At 48.0% G+C, this 20,061-nt stretch overlaps 1 protein-coding gene across 1 annotated transcript in view; it reads right to left on the bottom strand.

Annotated features, from left to right (window-relative positions):
- Positions 1-20,061, bottom strand: part of TSHZ3 (teashirt zinc finger homeobox 3) — a 69,856-nt gene that overhangs the window by 13,760 nt on the left and 36,035 nt on the right.

Raw genomic sequence — 20,061 nt, 5'->3', positions numbered from 1 at the left:
CTGTTAGGATATTAAACAGGCAGCAGAGAGAAACAATTGATTCTAAAGAAGTGCTCATGGCCAGTACCCAGGAGGTCACAACCCGACAGAGAACACAGGTTTTCTCCATCCACTTGGCTACGCAGAGTCACGAGAGATGTCACCTACCATCTAGGGTGACAGAGGTCACAGCCTCTGGGGACAAAGAAAGAATGGCATGGTACCAGGGAGACCAGGAGCCTCTCAGGAACCAGGAGAATCTCCAAAGGACCAAAGCAGGCTGGGTGGTGGGGGGCTGGGATGCATGGCTCTTTGGGAAGGAAAATGGTGGCTTAATGGTCAGGACTTCTCCAGAAGGCTGGCCACGGAGGGATGACAACCTCCCAGATTGATTGCGCTTCCCACTAGCAAGGTCAAGAATATTAATTTTGTACACGTTAATTTGATGTAATGTGTGAGATGAATGCTTGTTCGGTTGGGTGTCCCTGTGTTGATAAAGCTGCAATGCTTTCATGCCAAGAAAGGCATGGCATTAGCTGATCGGTAGAGCAAGTCAGCATGGAATAAGGCAATGCCACCCTTCAGCAGAGCCAGAGTGGCCAGCGATTGTGCAAGCCACGATGGGCTCCTGCTGATTCTCTACGAGGCTACTGACAGTGAGATCCAGCGGACACCTCCCCACTGCTGGAAAACCCAGCCCATCCTGAAGACCTGGTATCCAGGCCATGGCCTGTTCCTCTAGATGCGGTGGAGAACACAAGGCTAGGAGCCTTCAGAAGCCAAACCGGGAGCCCCCCCACAGGCCATGGGGTCATGGAGGACACTTCTGGGGCTTGTCTCCTTAAGATTCTTATTGCCATGAAAGAGCTGTGTTCAGCCCTCTTGGTAGCCCCTCTGAACAACCTCGCTCCATTTCTTGGGACCCTCCTCGTATGGATCGATCACACAAAGAAGAGGCCAGGAAGCTGGGAGGCTTCTGGAGATCAGCAAGGGAAGCCAGCTCCTTTAGTCCTGAAACTACACTCAGCCCACTTCAACCCCACTGCGAAGAAAAACAAATATATCAAGGGCACACTCACATGCAAAGCAATTGCCTCAGACAAACCTTCAGATGACAGAGTAAATAATATTCAGCTGAGGACCAGCTGAATCACCCCTGTCTTTGGCTCCAAACGCCTATGAACCAGTGAGTGAATCAACAGTGGTCCCTGTACCACCAACTCTCACGGAGCATCTGAACTCTCACTCCCTGTACCCTGCAGGAGTGCTCAGCCCACTGCGGAGCTGACAGGGCAGAACCGTAATCTCCCTGGTGGTGGTGACTGGGGTGGGGGGGTCTAGGTTGATACCCCCATCAGTTCGTCTTGGTATCAGGCAAAGCATGGCTTCTGGAGGTAAATCTCTGCAAAGGAGGAGAAAGATGTAAAACTTGCTATGAACCCCATATTCCTGTTTCTCTTTCTGAGCTCCATATATTTCCAAGATCCCTGTCCTCCTGGAGATGTAGGGTCTGAACCTCTTCCTTGTAGCCTTTTTTCTCTGTTATTCTACAAAAATCCACAAGGTAAATCCTAATCTGCAGTGGGTCTAGTAAATGACAAGAGAGACATTCTCTCACCTTGAGTGGGATCTCAGACACTGGGCAGGAGAGGTGCTGGGACGTTTCAAACTGTGCACACAAACAATCTGGCTAATGGCTGAGCAGAGTCATGCCTCACACACCCTTACACACCGTCAGCTCTGGTTCACAGGACTTCCTGAAGGAGGACCACGTATGTGGTCCCCTAAGAGGCAACTGTGATACAAAGAGAAACTCTTACCCATCTGCACGCTCAGTGATCTCAAAACCCGGGAAAACCACAGATGAGAATTGGGCAATAGGTTGGGGGAAAATCTGAGGCAGTTCTTATAAAGTTCTTTACCAAATGGGCTATACCTGTACATGTACAATTCAAATTCTCCCTGAGTCTCTTTGGCTGTTGTCCATAGCATCAAAACTGTTGTATCAGGGAGGTTACTTGATGACTTTTTTAAAAGAGTAATAAATATTTACATGGAAGAGGAGGCAATCAATCCACCTAGCCATCTATCCACTACCATCCATCCATCCACCCAAAAACCCACCCTATCATCCAACATGCATACAAAACTAAGTATATATGCTAGACACTTTAAGGTTAGGAATAAGAAGTTACCAAAATAAACACCTCAGAGCCACGGGCTTTACTTTCACATGGCCAAGATGGCCTTGGTTACAGAGATCACAAGGGAATGCCCTTGTGATCACACACCCATACAGACTTTTTAGCTTGATATTCAAAGCCAGCATAACCTAGTTTCATTTTACCTTCTAAGTTTATCTTCCCCTGCCCTCCTCCCTGTAATGCACATACTAACCTGTGCTCGCTATGCTGTTTTGGCCTTGCCTTAGCTGACATCATTTCTTCCACTTTGCATATGATGCTTCATCTTTTCACATCCTCAGCCCTGCCCTCCAAAACCCTGCTCATTCCACCTCCCCCAGGAAATCCCTTCTCACCTGTCTCTTTAATCTCAGAGATGAGACAATGGATAGTAAAGTCCTCTAAACTCTAGACACATTTCAGGAACGCTTATTGGCATTATTACTTGAACATCCCTACTGGCATCTCTCATAGTGTTTCCCAGGGCTAAGTAGGTGCAGTGGGCCTCTCCATATACATTACAGGAACCAGGCATTCCTTACCTCTGCGTCCTTCACACCACCTGGCAGGTCAGCTGTCTGAGTAACTCCTGGTTGAATTCAGAGAGTTTGGTAGGCACTGCTGAGTCTAAGAACCACACAGACCAAGTGTAACCTCAGGCAGAAGCTCCCAAGAGCTCCCTCCACACTCTCAAATGCAAGCAGAACAGCCCCGAGTGTCCTCCTGACTCTACACCACTTCATGTTTGAACCCTCGCGACCATTTCCCAGAACACTAAGCAGAGAGTCAAGGCCACAGTGTTTCTCAGGAGTCCTGACAAGGTTCCTCATTTTATGATCACAGGAAAAGTGGGAAAGAGGGTGCTCCCACTGACCCCAGAGAAGCCCAGCCTTTCCATCACTTCCCTGGGCACCAGCATGGTAGCCACCTGGACAGGGAGACCTTGGCAGTGATTGGCCAGCTACAACCCAGCACTCAACAGGCACTCAGCCAGCACTGACTGCGTATACACTTAGCACTCTGCCAGCATCCAGACCGCACGAACAGAGCATACACCTGGGTCGGCTAATACAATGTAACTACCATTTGAATGGACAGGTCACAGCCAAGACAAGGGTGTCATCTCCCCAGTCAGCTTGAAAAAAATAAACTTATGTTTTATAATTTTGACCTAAATACCCATAGACTTCAATTTCATTTCTATTTATTAAAATAGCTTTCCCCTACCAATGTATAAATACTGCCTGATAGCTGGTTGGCATCACATTACATGTTTTCTTTAAATACCCTGTCTCACCTATTGGAAGGGTTGATGCTGAAGCTGAAACTCCAATACTTTGGCCACCTGATGCAAAGAACTGACTCATTTGAAAAGACCCTGATGCTGGGAAAGATTGAAGGCAGGAGGAGAAGGGGATGACAGAGGATGAGATGGTTGGATGGCATCACTGACTCACTGGACATGAGTTTGAGCAAGCTTAGGGAGATGCTGAAGGACAGGGAAGCCTGGTGTGCTAAAGTTCAACTGGTCTCAAAGAGTCAGACACAACTTAAGAGACTGAACAACAACAACTCATTTACGCTGATGTTTATGTTGTCTGACTTATGTGTTTCTTGTACTAAATTCAAGAACCCTCAACACATCACCATCCTTCCAGGGGTCAGAGGGGGAGAGAAAAAATAAACTTAAAACATTACATAGTGAGAGTGGCATTCTCACTAGCGGTCAGCATATTACTTGTCATGGTCATTTTGTGAAAGGTAATTTAGCAGTATGTATAAATATTGAAAATCTGTTATATTCCTTAAAACAGCTAGGAATCTACACTACAGAAATACACATGTACAAAAAAACAAAACAAAAAAACAAAAACTGCTCTGTGTTTAGGGTGTTTTCAGCAACAATTCTAATACCAAAAAAACTGGATAAACAACCTAAGGTACACCCATACCATGAAATAGTATGCAGCGATTTACAAGAATAATAAGAGACAAATACCAGTGTCAGCTAAGATGCGGAGCAACTGGAACTCTTTGAAAAACTATGTATCAGGATCCACTGAAGCTATACCTACATACACTCTGGGCCACAGCAATTTTCCTCCTAGGTAACTACCCAGCAGACACGCATACATATCCCACCAAAAAACCAGGACCATAACATCCTTTGGCACATCATTCGTAACAGCAAAGAGACTGGAAACACCCCAAATGTCCACCAACTGCGTGAGGATACCTGTACAGCAGAATGGTGCACGGCAGTGAAAACACACAAACCACCATCCAAAACAACGGGACGAGCCTCACAGATGACACGATGCAGGAACGATACTGTCTGAATTCACTTCAACAAGTTTCAAGAATCAGGCAAAACTGATTTGTGAAGTTCCACGGAGGGGGCCTGGTGACCGGGAGTGGGCACCCGGGCACCAGGGACTCTCAGAGTGCTGGAAATGTTCTACTTCCGGGTTGGGATCCTGGTTACACAACCGTATTCACTTGGGGAAAACTCATCGGCCTCTACACTCGTTATTTATTGGCTATCTTTTTGTTTATTATACTGAGTAAGACGCTAACCTCAAAAGAATGAGAGGATTCTATAAATTCTGATGTGGAACGATTTCTAAGACGTGTTGGTAAGTGTCAGTGGAGGGAGCAAGTCTCGGAAACACAAACACGGATCCCTGTTTTCTGTGTGAGCTTGTGTGATGGGCACCCCAGGAAAAGGATCCCCTCGGAGATGTGGGGCACATTCTCTGGGTGCCAGAGGGGATACATGGCTGTGGAGGCAGATGGCAGGAGATGGGGGAGGAAGGGGGCCTCTCCTCTGCCTGGTCTGACATTTTCACGAGCACACATCTGTGAATGTATTGTGAAATGTTGAGATGTGTAAAAGGAAATGTATTTTTAGTACATTTTCCTGTGTGTCAGGCTCTGTACTGGGCACTGTCTGCAAAGCATACACTAGGCAAAGCCCCTTTCTACTCACTTATCCAAGGACGGCAGGTGTGGGGTGAGAGTGTGTCTCCTGCGTGGCGGGCTGGATCCAAAGTCACAAGGCCTTCAGGGACCAGACGGGTGGGACGTACACCTCAAGGCATACCTCAAGGCATTCTACTGAGGACGTCACCTGTCATGATGAACTATGGTAAGCAGAGACACGGGGGAGCTTTGTGATGAAACCACTGACCTTAGTGGAAGGAGGAGGTGACAGCCACTCTCCACCAACCTCGAAGGCTACTGGGCTCCCCGAGCATCTAGCTGTAGTAACACCCAAACTACCCATGGGGCCCGGCTCCTTCAGCCACGGGTGGGAGCCAGTGGAACTTCTTTCAGATCACAGCTGCCACCAGGTCAGCCCCATCCTCTCATGGGGCAGAGTCCTCGATGCTCCTCCATGCAGCTCTGGGATCACCCCAAGGACTCTCCTGAGCCCTTGAGATGAACGTCGCAGGGACAGGGGGTCTGTGTGACTAGTGGGGGAGCGCTGGGGAGGAGGTCTGCAGTGTAACCTCAGGGTGGAATGAGACAGCCAGAAGGTACAGAGAGGCCCACAACTTGCTTTATTCCACTCCTCCTTCTCCTGTCCTATTCCTTCTTAGGGCCGACGAAAGGCTCTAGAGCCTGGATTTTTGAATCCAACACAAAGTGAAGTCGCTCAGTCGTGTCCGATTCTTTGCGACCCCATGGACTGTAGTGTCCCAGGCTCCTCCATCCATGGGATTTTCTAGGCAAGACTGCTGGAGTGGGTTGCCATTTCCTTCTCCAGGAGATCTTCCAGACCCAGGGACTGAAGCCAGGTCTCCCGCATTGTAGGCAGATGCTTTACCATCTGAGCCACGAGGGAAGTTCTGAGCCGCCAGGGAAGTCTAACACAGGTGCTCCAGAAATCCTAGGCTCTGAGGTGGCGAGAAAGTCCTTACAGCAAACCAGAAGATGCCTCCCCTGGCTGCCACTGGCTTTGCGGGCTGTTCCCTGCCATTCCCTAAGGGCAGCCCCAGACACTGTGCTCCTAAGACTCTGAACACCCACCGTTCTGCAGTGGGGCCTGAGTGGGGACCCGCAGGCATTTCCTGAGACGGTTCAGCGGACGCAGTGCTTGGCCTGGGGACAGGGCTGGGTGGTGCTCCCTCTCCAGGGTCTCCTGGGTAAATGCCACTCCTCAGGCAGCCCTGAGACCTTTGTGACCTCAGCACCTCCCGGCTCCCATGGTGCCTCCTGAGTACCCAGGGAAGGTCCCTCTGCACCTCTGCTCACGTGACAGGAATAGCTCACCTCCGGATGCCCAGCTGACGTCCCATTTTGGGTGGGGTTTTGCTGCCCTCTCCACCCTCAGCCAGTCCTTCTGACCCCTGTGTGCTTACAGTTCTCCAGGGATCTTGCCGCCACTCGCATCCACAGTGGACTAGGCCCAGGCAGGCAAGGACATGGCCTCCACAGCCCCCGCACCGGGCCTGGCCCAGGCTGGATGCTTGGTAAATCTCCCTGAATTGAATCAAACTTTCAAATGAAAAGACGTCACAAATATGGAAAGCAGACTTCCTCCTGGTCTTTGGGTTTGTTTGGTGTTGTTTCCTTGAGATACTTCAGTGCCAAGCAGCGTTTCCACAAAGAATTAAAAACCCAGAACCAGTGGTCAAGTGCCAGGAGCATTCCATCGTGCCCCGCGGGACGCGCACACCCATGGGGGCTCTGCATCCCTGGGGACTTCCGGTGCAGGCTCTCTGCCCAGCTAGCTAGCAACCTGGGAGGGAAAGGGACACCACGGATGTCCCCATTTAACAGACGGGGAGATGGAGGCTCAGAGACAGAGATGAGGGGATGGAAACAGCCCTCATGATCCGAAAACTCAGAACGAGAAGGGCAGTCAGAAGCCAGGCTTTCCTATTGCATCTCTCTGTTCTTCTACTGAAGACACAAGGAAAGATGCTGCTAAGGGATCTCCCTGGCAGTCCAGGGGTTAAGACTCCAGATTCCACTGCAGGGGATGCGGGTTCAATCCCTGGTTGGGGAACTAAGATCCCACATGCCGCATGGTGCAGCCAAAAAATAGAAAAGAAAAGTAAAAAAAAAGAAACTGCTTAAATGTGAGGACATAGAGGGACAGGTCCCTTTTTCTTGAACAGTGTGGCATGCAACCCTTGGTAAATGGGGTGATATCACTGACCTTGTGTGGGGAGGGGGGGATATCGTGAAAATTAAATAACACAAATTATACACAGTAAGGAAAGGAGCAAATGTCACTCAGTGGGGGGTGCCCAGAGCCCTCTGCTGGTCCCAACTGTGGGATCTGGTGTTTTTCCTCTTCTCCTTGGTCAAAAGGGAAAGTAGTTTTTTGGTCTGGTTTGGGTTTTTTGATGTGAAAATACAAATGGAAAGGCTGATTTTTGAGACAAGCAAACCCTGGAAGTTTCTGCACGATGGCTGTGACTAGGCTGTGGCATACAAGACAACATGGTCAGGCAAGAGGTGGGGTGAGCACCTGGGGACCGAGGCAGCATGTCCTAACACTGGAGCCTTAAACGCCTGTGTCTCCATTTCTCAAGGGTGCCTGACGCAGCCCTGCAGTGCCCCCAGCTCCTGCTGCACAAGCCCTCTGGCATGGATCCCTCACCCAGTCCTGGGTCCGTGTCTCAGAGTGGTCCTTTATGCCTCTCTGAGAGGAAGTCTGAACAGTCTGTAGCCAGCACGGTGAACACGGAATGTCACATGAGCAAAGACACTTGTCAAATGCCTTTCCCTTACAAGCACCCTCATCATGACCTGTGTTAATGAAGTTAATTGAATTTAAGATCAATAATGGTTAATTATTGCAATTTGACATTCAGAGATAAATGGCTTTAAGACAGAGGGTGCGTACGTGTGTGAGAGAGAAAGAAAGAGAGAGAGAGGGTGTGTGTGTATGTGTGTGTGAATCCTCTCCATGGAAGGTGAACACATTACAAGCCTAAGAGGGATCCCAGAAGCCTTCCATTGATCCTGGTACAATCTGATCGACTTCATCCTCTGATGAATGTGGGCTTTTCAGAGCTACAAGTATATGTTCTACAAGACTACTCTAACCCTTGTCACTGGCCCAATCTATATGTGCTGTACACCAGAAATCTATTGAGATAGATTAAAGAACTGCTGTAGAAACAAGAGCAGCTTCAATAAAGGTGAAGGTTTATTATATTGACTATTAATGTAACTTAACTGTATGCCGTTATGAATGCTTATGGATCAAGGCAGTTTAATTTGGGGCAGTTAGATATGATTATAATTGAACACCATTTTTTTTTTTTTTCTAACATCACCAAAGATGAACTCAATTCAACACGGAAGGAAAAAAAAAAGTCCAGCTCAGAAAGTAGGTTACAACTAGCTTTGCAGAGGATGGCTTCCCGGGAGTGGGGCTACAGGGCAAAGATGGGGACAAGGGCAGGTCTAGGCCTCTATTCTGCTGACAGTGACCACTGTCCTCTCATGCTGGGTCCCCCACCTCTCTGGGAGCTGACCCCCTGGCTGTCTGCAGCTGTTCCCCAAGCCCAGGTCAGGGCTGGGAAGTGGCAGCTCCAGTTTCTGCCAAGTTAGTGAAAAGTTGACTCATCAAGAGGGCTTCCTTGATAGAAAGACATTCCCCAAACCAAGTAATGATGCTCCTCCAAGCACACAGAGCAGGAGAAATGACCTCTTACAAGATGCATAATGACAAAGTAAGTGCTGCCACGGAAGGAAGTCCTCCTGATGGCGGAGCACTGACAATAAAACGCGGCTGAGGAGTTCTGTCAAAATGTAAGATTATGCAAAAACACCGTTGAGAACACTGCTAATCATCTGCTTGTGTCAATTACTTGAAGGGTCTCTGACAGCATATTTACATTAAACACATTTCAGGAGCAAAATCCTTAATGCTATATCAGAATAGTTTTCATTACCATTAGCAAATCCTTAAAAGTCTTTTTCCCTCTTGGCTACAATAGGAGTGACGGGTGGGGGCCTGTGTGTGGGTGGAATGGATGGTGGAGGGATTTCAGCTCATTCAGCTGAAAGGAAGCGGGTGACGCCCAAGGTGGATGTGAGGGGCTGTGATCCCACCTTCCGTGAAGGGAGGAGGACGTGGCCCTCTTCAGTCCCTAGCGCCTCCAAGCCAAGGGAAAAGTGGCACCACGTCTAATGTCATCTTATCTGATGAAGCAGACAATAGGTGCAGAGGGGCAACTGTTGGAATGAGAACCTGGATGGCAGCCGCCAGAACGGGGCACCGTTCAGACATTGCATCCTGATCACACAGATACGGCCTCAATTAGGGCAATGCGGAAATAACCAGAATGACAACATGGGGCCTGAGAGGCCCAGCAGAGCCAGCTGGTCCAGAGCGAAGGTTCTAGTCCCATGCTGGGCATCGAGTGGGGACAGCCCAGTGGAGGGCACAGCAAGGCCCACCCCAGGGAGCTCCTGTGGAGGCTAGAAGGAATCCAAGGTGCCGGTAAAGGTACTTCTAAATGCTCCCGGCAAATTATACAGCCTGGGTTTTATCTGACATGAAAATCTATGATGATGGTGACGACAGCCACTAAGTTGTTACCATTTTTTAATTTATTTTTCTTTTATTTGTTACCATGAGGTAGGTTTGGTGTTTCCCTCATTTCCCAGATGAGAAGACTGTGTCCCCGTGAGATGCAGAGCTGACCAAGGAATACCAAGATTTGAACTCAAGTCTCCTGGGCCCCTTCTACATGCAGCACCAAGAACATCTTATTAACAGTTAGGGTGACTATGAGCTGGCCCGCAGGGATCCCTGCTCTGCAAGCACGAGAGAACAGTTCTAACATGCACAAAAGCAGGCGAGAGGTCCATTCAATAATTTGAAAATCCCTGAAACCACCTTCATCTCAAGAAGTGTGTCTGTCGCATTCAGAAGATGGAGCTACAAGGTTGGGTCATGCAGGATGGCCGCTCCCTGGGCATCTCAAGGTTCTGGGAGGCAAACTTATAAACTCTGCCACACAGGGCTGACCAGGCAGTCCCTGAGCTGCTACTCACGGTCACCAAAGGGCCTCGGGGCCAGGGGCTGACCTCTTTGTGACCCGTGCTCTGGGAAGTACGCTAGTGTGAAGCAGACACAAGACTCCACCCAACATCCAACCCGCTTGATAGGAAATATGCAGGACACACACCTACGTACAGTCAGGCCAGGGGATCCAATATTCGTGGTTATTTCAGAAATTGGTGTTACATTATATTTAAGACAAATGAGTTCCTTTTTAGGGATTCTACACTCTGAATGTTTTAAGTAAAAGCTGTCTTCTCCCCATTCTCAAGCATACAGACAGTTCCCTGACCTTTAGAAGGATGTATTTGCTTATAGAAAAAATAATGCAAAGAGCTGCCACACCCATCCTCAAAATGCACTTCCAGACTCTAGGAGAGATTTGGATTGAGGGGACCACAGGCCAAAACAGAAGCGTCCAGAAGCCAAGGTTCTAAAAAAAGCCAAATGTGAGGGCGGATTCTGAGTGCCCCGTTGCTTGTTTGATGGAATAAGATGTGATGGATGAGTAACGTGACTTGGGTTCATTTTCATTTCTTTATATAGATCACACATACATACATATGTAAACATATACACACATACAAATGCATATACATAAACACATATGCACACAGCCATCTATATACGCACAAATGGACATTTGCATGAATCTGATTGCCCTACAAAGTTATCCTTTAAATAAATTTGAACAAACAACTCCAAACAAACCGACACCAAATGAATACACCAGGCAAGAGAACATCATCCTTGAGGGTGGGGTCTGCTATTTAAACATCTGATTCCTGGCAAACAAGCATCCCGTCCAGAGGATCACCCCCAAAACTCTCTGGGAACAGATCAAGGACCCCTGGGCTGTTGATCACACACCCTGAAACGGGTAAATGGGCTCCTCTCCACGGTACCCCCACAAGGCCTGGCCTGCACCCTCTCCCAAGAGGACGGAACAGGCCTGGCTGGTCAGCGGCACTTGGTCCACGGGGAAGCCAGCAGCCTCCCACCCCAGCCCAGAGTCACTCGTGGGCAGGGGGGATTCTGTTCAAAACCCCACCTTCCAGCTGAACCATCACTGCGGGGTCACTGAGTGGACCAAATCAGATCAGAGTGACATCTGTCCTTTAGGTGCTGGAGCAGATGCTCACTCCATCCCTGCCTGCATACCTTCCTCTCAGCCAAGCACTCTGTGCCCAGAAAGGTCCGAAGGTTTCCCAGGCCAGATTTCTCAAACCTTGCAGCCCTCAGCTGAATATGGACACTCACAGAGATGAGTGGGGGCCTCTGTTACACCCGTGATCCCTGCCAGCAGAAGTGAATGGGTTTCAGGGGGCCTTCCTTGTGGTCCAGCGGTTAGGACTCAGTGCTCCCACTACAGGGGGCATGGGTTTGATCTCTGGCTGGGGAACCAAGTTACCACATGCCACAATGCAACCAGAAATAAATACATAAATAAACATGGACTGGCATGCAATCTATTTATTCGGGAAAAAAGTGAATGGGTTTCAGAATGATGGAGCTCTCGTGAACATCTAGGTGGGGACCTTCACACTGATAACCAGGTACCAGCAAGGCCTCGCCAGGGCCAGATGCTCCCCTGGCCCCTCCACACCCTCCCCCACAGACTCCCCTAAAGAAGCTCATGGAGCTGTGAATGGTAAGACCCACTCGCCTGTCACAGGCGGAAACTCTTGAGAAACTTGCTCAGGGGGACAGAACTACTCATGCAGGGCCAGGATCTGAACCCAGCCGGTCTGGATGCTGCTTCTGTGCCCAGAACTCTCACTCTCCACCTTTCTGGCTAAGCTCAGCCCCTACGCGCATCTTCAGCTGTTTATGGAAAGCAGGCCCCTTCCCCGAACTATCAAACTGGGACCACAACCAAAAAAATTAATCTCAAGTTTTTAAAATATCAAAACCTTAAAACGTATAATTAAATTAATCATCATAAATTCCTTTTTAGCACTGAGAGTTGGATTTATAATATCATTTTGAAACCTCTCTGTGAGATTTAAATATTTTATAGCATATGTGAGTTAGAAGGGAGCGTGTCTAAGGGCTTAAATATCGCTGGAGAGCAGCAGAGTTTGACAAAAACTGTAGCACAACTGTTTCTAAGGTAGTTTGTAAAAATTATTTATTTCCATACCAGTTAATTATGATGGGAGTCTTTGTTGAATGCACAAGCATTAAAAAAGTGCTGATATTTTATGCATCTTTAACTGGAGCGTGATTCCCTGCAGCGCACTGGTAACTCCTTGACATTTAGCATTCACTCACAGCAACTGTAATAAGGGGTTTGATTGCTTCCTTTGCAGATGCAGTAATTTAATAACTGTGATCAGTTGCATAAATTTCCTATACAACCATCTTAAGTTAGCCACATTAAAATTAAGCAAAATTGTAATCTGTTGACAGATTATTGCTACTGAACAATTCTCCTAAAAGCATTTCAGATTAGCAAGTGCCACGAGCATTTGTGTTTTATATGCTTGTAAAAAATACGGCAGCTTCCCCTGTCCCCACCCCAACCTCCAGTCAACCCCCCACCCGTGTATACAGACACCACAAATCTGACTAGAAGATAGTTTCATGAAATTCTCTGCTTTCTGCTAAATCACCTGCACTGTTGATTTCCTTATGTGAAATGTTTTGTGTTGGTGAATTCTGCTCTCTGGAAGGGGGTTAAAAAAAAAAAAAAAGGGTGGCGTTGTCAGTTTCTTCTTCCTTTCTTCCCAGTAATTTCCTTTATGCAACTCTGCATCCATTGCCTTTGAAGGGAACCTCCTAGCATGGAGCTCTTATGAATAAAACCACTGCATTCCTCAGAGCAAAGGAAAAGTGCTCATTTCATACCCTACTTACAGAAAGGTAAAGGATGCCCAGCTTCCTCAGGGGGAGGCATCCTGACTTAAGGAGACAACACAGAGCCTCTTGCCCAGTTCCTAAAGAACTCCTCACGGAGCGTGTAAGTGAAAAGACGAGAGGGCTCCATGGGCAAGCTTTTCCGACAGCACGGCGCTAAAGAAAAGAAACAGCGCCCTGGCCCGCTCTGTTTAGAAGCAAAGTGGGACCCCATCTCCTGCTTTGTGCCCCGTGAGTTGACTTTTTAGAGCAATGTTTAGCCAAGCAGGCAAGTCAGGAATAACTGTTTCTGATACTTCCCAGCAAATATCTTTAACCATCTGTTTACACTTGCCAAATATGCTTCCAAGTTTCCAATTTTATCAGTATATAAAAAGAATATCTGTTTTTAAAAAAAAATTGTAAATATCTTGTGATGCATCTTTACATAATTCAAGAGAAATTAAAAAGAATTTTTTTCATTTGAAAGCCAGCATAAGCACAGATTTGTTTAAATTTTCATTTACATGAAGGTCTGGAGTGGAAGCCACCAAAGCGAGTCAGAGCTTTTTTGTAGGGCAGGGTCAAATGTCAAAGGTGCCTCTCAGAGGAGCAGTATGCCCTCCCCCCCACAGCAAATGACTGCAGACATGGCAGCCTGGCTCCCAGGAAGGCCCTGCATATGCAGCCTGTCACTCCCGATGGAGTTTCGAGGTGTCTCCCAGACAGGTGATGCGCCGGGGCCTGGCTGCAAGCTTCCCGTGGAGCAGAGACCACTGCTGAGCTTGACAAATTGGATGGGACTTCACTACCAAATTTCCTGCCAAGAGGCCTCACAGTCAAATGTCTGTCTTCTTCTCATCACCAAGGAATGATGCTACGACTCTGACATAGTGTCTCCGGTACTTAAAGACAGAGTTAATGCAGAATGATCGAGAAACGTGAGGCCTACGAAACTTCCAAGAGCCAAGCAAAAGCAACTCCTTGATCCTAGGAGGGTTCATGTGTGCACACATGTATGTGCGTATCTACAATACCAAAAACCCCAATTCTCACTAGAAAAGCGAGAACCTAGGTTTCTGCCGCTGCCACCGTTACCTGCACTGCTTTGTAATAAATTGGAGATACCCTGGGCTAGGTTTGTTTGCTTCTAATTATAACTAATTATGCTTCTAAATATGTTCTTTAGGGTTACCACATGTATAAAAATGGTGGTAGGAAAGAAAGAAAATGCATTGGGATTATTAAAAGAAAGAGAAACATACTAATTAGTTAACTAGTATACTCATTTCAATGTTTAATAATATTTTTTAACATTCCAGCATACGCTGCAGAATAAAAAATTACCCACAGCACCACCTGTGCATCCCCTGGGACAGGAGGATTTAGCGTTCTCTCCCGCAGTTTCTGGAGCCCTCATTTCTAAATATTTTTTTGAATATTTCTTTGTATTTCACCCTATCCCACCCCCGCAAATTAAAAACAAAAAGATAGTAAATTTCATTTCCCACCAAAGCCTTTTAAATAACATCTCTACAAAGCCCAACTTAATTACATAACTCAAGTGCTCAAAGGGGAAAACAAAACAAAACAAAACAGCACAGCATTTATTTCCATAATCTTGGCCGTCTCTGCCCACTTTGATAATGTGTAAATGTAGTGACTGTGTCAACGGCCCCGTGTCCGCCTTGCTCCCTCAGCCTGGGGAGGGACCACTCTCATTTTTTTCCCCATCTGTTTGTGCTTCTGCTCACCCTGTGTTCTGGGAAAGTTCTGGGCTTTGTGTGAGCTGTGATGGGCCCAGCTGCATGTGTCTGGGAAGACAGGAGAAGATGGAGCAATGCAGAGGATACAGACCAAGGAGCCGGCCCACCCTCCCACTTGTAAACGGAGCACCTCTTCACTTGAGCAGAATGCAGAGGCAAGGGTGTTGCCCCCTCAGGATCCCACGATTAAAACCAGATCATGGCCAAACCCAAGGGCGCTCCACCAGCCCCTCGGGCTTGCCTCCTTCCAACTCCACTTCTGACTGCGGGTCAGTCGTACACAAACAAAGCCTTAACAGAAATGTTACCGAGGAAATAATAGCCATTTCCAATGATAATACACAATTTTAGCACTGACGCTTGGCTGATTTAGGTGTTCGGCCAACGTGTCAAGCAGCCTGCCTTCCTTAGGCGGGCCTTTAATGGGTAACTGGCAGGCTCTGGCAGCCTTATTTCTGTTTTAGATTTGGTTTGTCATTGGGTATCCATTACCTGCCATTCATCTTTGATCTCTTTGGACAGGCCTGATCAAAAGATGTCATTTGACCTACTCCACTTGGCAGAAACTTGTATGACTCTCATAAAGGGGCCACCCCAGCTATAAATAAAATGACATTATTATTTTTCTGTCCTACCATGTAGAAGAGACAATTATGATAATGCAGTGTCTGTCATCGGGAGCCCAGCAAATTGCTAGCTCTCACGCAACTGTTTAGCTTTCTTATTTGTTTTTTGTCTGTTTTCTTCCATTTCAAGTTGAAAATAAAGCAGAACTGAAATCCCTAATGCTCTGCCTCCCACTCCGATGGTCTCAGGGCTTCTTCCCATGGTGCTGACACGCAGGGGTGGCTAGCAGCTTGTTTGTCAATGGTGGGTGGTGGTTACGGCTGTCTGTGCTGGCAAGTCAAGTCAACTATGGGACCAGGTTTGTCCTTCATCCCGTGATTTGAAAACAAGCTAATCCCTGAAATTAGAACTGAGAAATATTACCGCAGGTAGATAAAAATCATGGCCAGGGTTTACTGTGTCCTTAATCAAGTCATAATATTAATAACAAAAAAATGCAGCCGAACTTTCATCCGATCCACAAAACAAAAGACAGCTCAGAAGTCATTGCTGGGGAGCCCACAGCTTGGGGGACACAATTGGTCCAGCTGTTTGTTTCCTTCTCTGGTTGGACCAACAAAAATATGGGCTCCAACCCTGTGAGACTGGCTCATGATCCTTCCCGGAAATGGAAGTGTGGGGGGCTTTCAGGGTCTGCTTCTTTCCCTGGGCGGTTGAGAGCTCTGTGGGTATCTAGGGGAACCGTAAAGGGATAACTAACCCAGTAGCCATTCTCTGTTGGCCAGATGCATATGAGGACCGGAGGCAGCAATCCTCCACTCGCACTGTGCCAGGAATCTGCCCCACTCAGTCATCTCCACTCACTCAGTGCTCTTGCTCAAGAAGGGAGAGCAACAGGGACATAGCATCAGAGACCCCTGCAGAAATTCTGGCTGTGGCTACTCAGAATCATGTCATTCTAGAATGAAGGAAGTAGCAGGAACTCACAGATAGGCAGCAGGTCCAACACCTTATTTAATAAAGGTGGAAACAAGTCCCAAAGAAGGGGGAGAACTGCCTGAAGACAGCCCAGGGAGTTCATTGCAGAGCTGAGACTAGAATCCAAACCTCTGACCTCTGCAGGAGGGGCCCACTCACCATGCCCAGCATCCTGCCATCTTCTCTGAGGCTGGCCACAGAGCTCCCCTTCTGTGAGCTGATGACCATGATGCTGTTAATCTGTGGGGCCTGCTGTTCTTCCCAGTTGCCTCTGGAATACGGGCTTTTTGCTCAGCATGAAGATGCAGTGTCCCTGGTCATTCCAGCAGACAGCATGTCAGTGGGCATCCCCTTATTCAGTGCCTTGGGCTCAGGACTTGGCCATCCTAAGGCCTGTCAGTGCCACCATCACCCATGCTGGTGACAGAATATGGGCTGACCCCTGGAAAGGAAGTGGGTGGGTAGGCGATAAAAGAACAGAAGGATGAAAGGGAGAGAGAGCACAAACTCTGAATTCCTTGTCTGCAAAGAGCAATGTGGCTCCAGTGGGGCTTAGATCAGTTGGACTGTATCTTTTCTGCAATGATGTGGACAGAATACTTTCTAAGGACAGGACGCCAAGGCAGGGCAACTCCACCCTGTGATGGAGCAGGGATCCCTGAATGGAGACTCACTTTGAGGAACATCACGTGAGTGATTTCCTGGCTTTGGGAACCATCAAGTCAATGAGAACGAACATCCTGGATCAACAAAAGAATCAAAGAAAGTTCCAGAAATAGTTCCCAGACCACAAAGTCTAGGCAGGAAATGACAAAAGTGTAGAAAGCATAGCATTCTCCTAGTCATCCCAGTGTAGATGGTCTTGCAAAGCACTAGACGATGTGGCACAAAGAGGAAAGATTGCTGGCATCAAGACTGTTGTTGGCATATCATTCCCGAAGACTCAGCTTGGGCACCCTCTTTTAAGGAAGCCATTCCCAGTTTTCTCTCACCTCCAGGGATGAGTGAGGCATATCTCTTCTGTGTTCCCATCCTGCTTATATCCATCTCCAACACGGTACCCACACTCAGAGTTATCTGTTTCTGTCTGCAATGCCCTCTGCACCCTGACCTCCTCGAGCACCTCCTATCCGGGTACCCTTGCATCTGCCAGCACTGGTCTGAGCAGGTGCTCAACATACTTCCAATTGTTCCAAAAATTCACAAAACACATGTTCCAGTAATCTGGTGCCCTCAGAGGAATCTATGATTACAGGCAAGTGCACACAAGTGCATTTTCCTTTTTTGGGCTTGAGCAATGTCTCCCCCATCCCTGAACCCTGAGTCCCATTCATCACACTGTAACACCATAGTTTGCCAAGCCTCTACCTTAGTGCCCCGAACTTCCGTCTGTCCCCCACCCTGGTCCCAGAAAATAAGCCTCTCTTCCTTACAAGCTGCTTCTCAGATTCCAGTGGATGGAAAAGTGAAGACTAAGAGCTGAGTTAGCCAAAGCAGAGAGTATGGGGGCACCAGGAGAAGAAAATCACAGTTTTCCCCCATCATCTCCCCAAGCAGGTGAGCGCTAAGGGATATGGAACTACTCCACAAGCACTTTCTTTTCCTTTTTGTATAATGGTGACCCCAGGCACTGGCATCCATGATGATCTACAAATATCTGCTACAGTGATAGATGGATGGGGCCTGGGGGCCCAGTGCTCAGGGCCAGAAGGAGAACAAACACAGAGAAAAGGTTGGGTGAGATGGTGGTGCTCTCTGGTGCATACAGCGTGATGCTAAGGACCCTGCAATCTCACAGGTCCTTCTGTGAGATTCTTCCATTCTGTCCTGAGCATCAGGAGGACTTGGGAAAGTTACAAAAGCTCCTGAGTCTTCACCTGTAAGTTGAGAATAAAAGCATCCTCTTCTGAGAGTTATTAATGCATTACACACATTAAGCACATAACAGTGCCTGTCACGTGTCAAACATTCAATAAAGAACAGGGTTGTTTTTTCTTTTTTTGGTTACAGAAATTATGCTATGAGCAGAGATGACCAGGGAAGACAAGAAAGGGCAGGCAGGATCTGCATGATGACAGGAGGACCAGTCCCTCTACTGGGCCCAGCCCTTTGTACCGGGGAGTCATTAAATATCCAGGAAACCCCTGCCTGTGTGACAAGTTCAGCTTATTGAGCCCAGGGAGGAGGGTGGTCGCCTTGGCAGCATGGAAACTAAAAACCTGTCTCCAACCAAAAACCTCTCTCCATCTCAGGCTAAGAATTCCACCAGCCACAAGCCAGGTGGACTCTGAGTTAAGCACCACCTTGTTTGGGCTACCCTCACACATGTGGAAAAGGCTGGGGTGGGAATATGGGGGAAGGATGGAAGATAGGGAGGGTATGTATTAATCCACCCAACAATCTGGCTGGGGATATATTAATCAATCTCTCTCCTCTCCCTTTCCCCACCCTACCTCTTAACCCTGAGGACAGATCAGGAGCATTTATGTCTCGGGAGGTGGGAAAGAGTGGAAGGAAAAAACAGAGACCACACAGGGGCTCCAAAGCTGGGCTGTACCCTGGTCTGCCCTTCTCATGCAGGATCGTCTTCAAGGCGGGAAGCAAGAGAAAGAGACAAGTCTTTGGCCTCTGACTGTACAGATTTGTTCCTTGTAGGAAGAGAGGCCGTGGACCTACAGGACCTCCCAGCATCGGGGATGAAGTGAAGAGGAGCTGAGGGGCTATGACAGGAATGTGTATCTCTACCCCACTCGTCGGCTCCACACCAAGGTGCAGGGTCCTTGGGCCAAGCAGGGGAACGGGAAGATGCGATGCTGTTGCAGGTCCATGCAGGGCCAAGAGGTGGGATGGGAGGTGGCGAGTGTGGCCATCCTCTGCATCCTGGCCTCCCCATCTCATGGCCTTACGCCTCAGTTTCCTCATCTGTAAAAGGGGATGGCCACACCATCTATTCCCAGGGTTGCTATGAGAGGGGCAGCAGATGAGACAAGTGTTTTGCATGTTGCTATGTGCTGTGCACACCGCTGCTTCTAGAGAGGCCCATCCTTCCCTCCCATGGCTGGAAACTATGAATCGGCAGACTCTGGTCAGAGAAACAGCACAGAGCCACAAAAGGAAGCTCTAAAGCTGTGCTGTCCATGTGACTAAGTTTAAATAAATTAAATAAATTTAAAATTCAGCTTCTCAGCTTCACTTGTCACATTTAAATGCTCAACAGTCACACAGAGTGGACACTTCTGCGCAGGACACCTCCATCCGGGCAGATGGCTCTCTGTCTGGACATGTTGTGGGGTCCTCTCCTATTGCTTCCTTGAATGTTCTGGCTCTCTGAAGTACCCCGCTTCCCCCTTCCTACTGTCCTTGGAAAAGGCACTTGCCTCTAGGAAAAGTCCTTAACCCTTTACAGGCTGAGGACCGTTTGGAGAAGCCAACAGACATCAGCATTCACTGAAACCCAGACTACCTCGCCACATGGGGTGAACCCCACCAGGGGTACAAGAACATATCAGGTGGTTCACCTTGAAGCCCACGGTAAGATCCCTTGTCCTTTCTTTTTCCTTCTGATCGCCTCAGGGAGAAAGTACCAGGGAGGTACTATTGGTCTTTAACACCTCCCCAACACTGGTGAATCTTCCCTTTTTACAAAGAGAGCTAAGGCGTTCGACTTGGGACATAGGCAGGCAAGAGAATCCAGCTAGAATTTAATGACATTGTTTGA

This window comes from Bos indicus x Bos taurus, chromosome 18 (genome assembly GCF_003369695.1).
Source record: "Bos indicus x Bos taurus breed Angus x Brahman F1 hybrid chromosome 18, Bos_hybrid_MaternalHap_v2.0, whole genome shotgun sequence".
Taxonomy (NCBI): domain Eukaryota; kingdom Metazoa; phylum Chordata; class Mammalia; order Artiodactyla; family Bovidae; genus Bos; species Bos indicus x Bos taurus.
The sequence above is the reverse complement of the archived record's forward strand: the minus strand, read 5'-3'. Positions and strand labels throughout refer to the sequence as shown.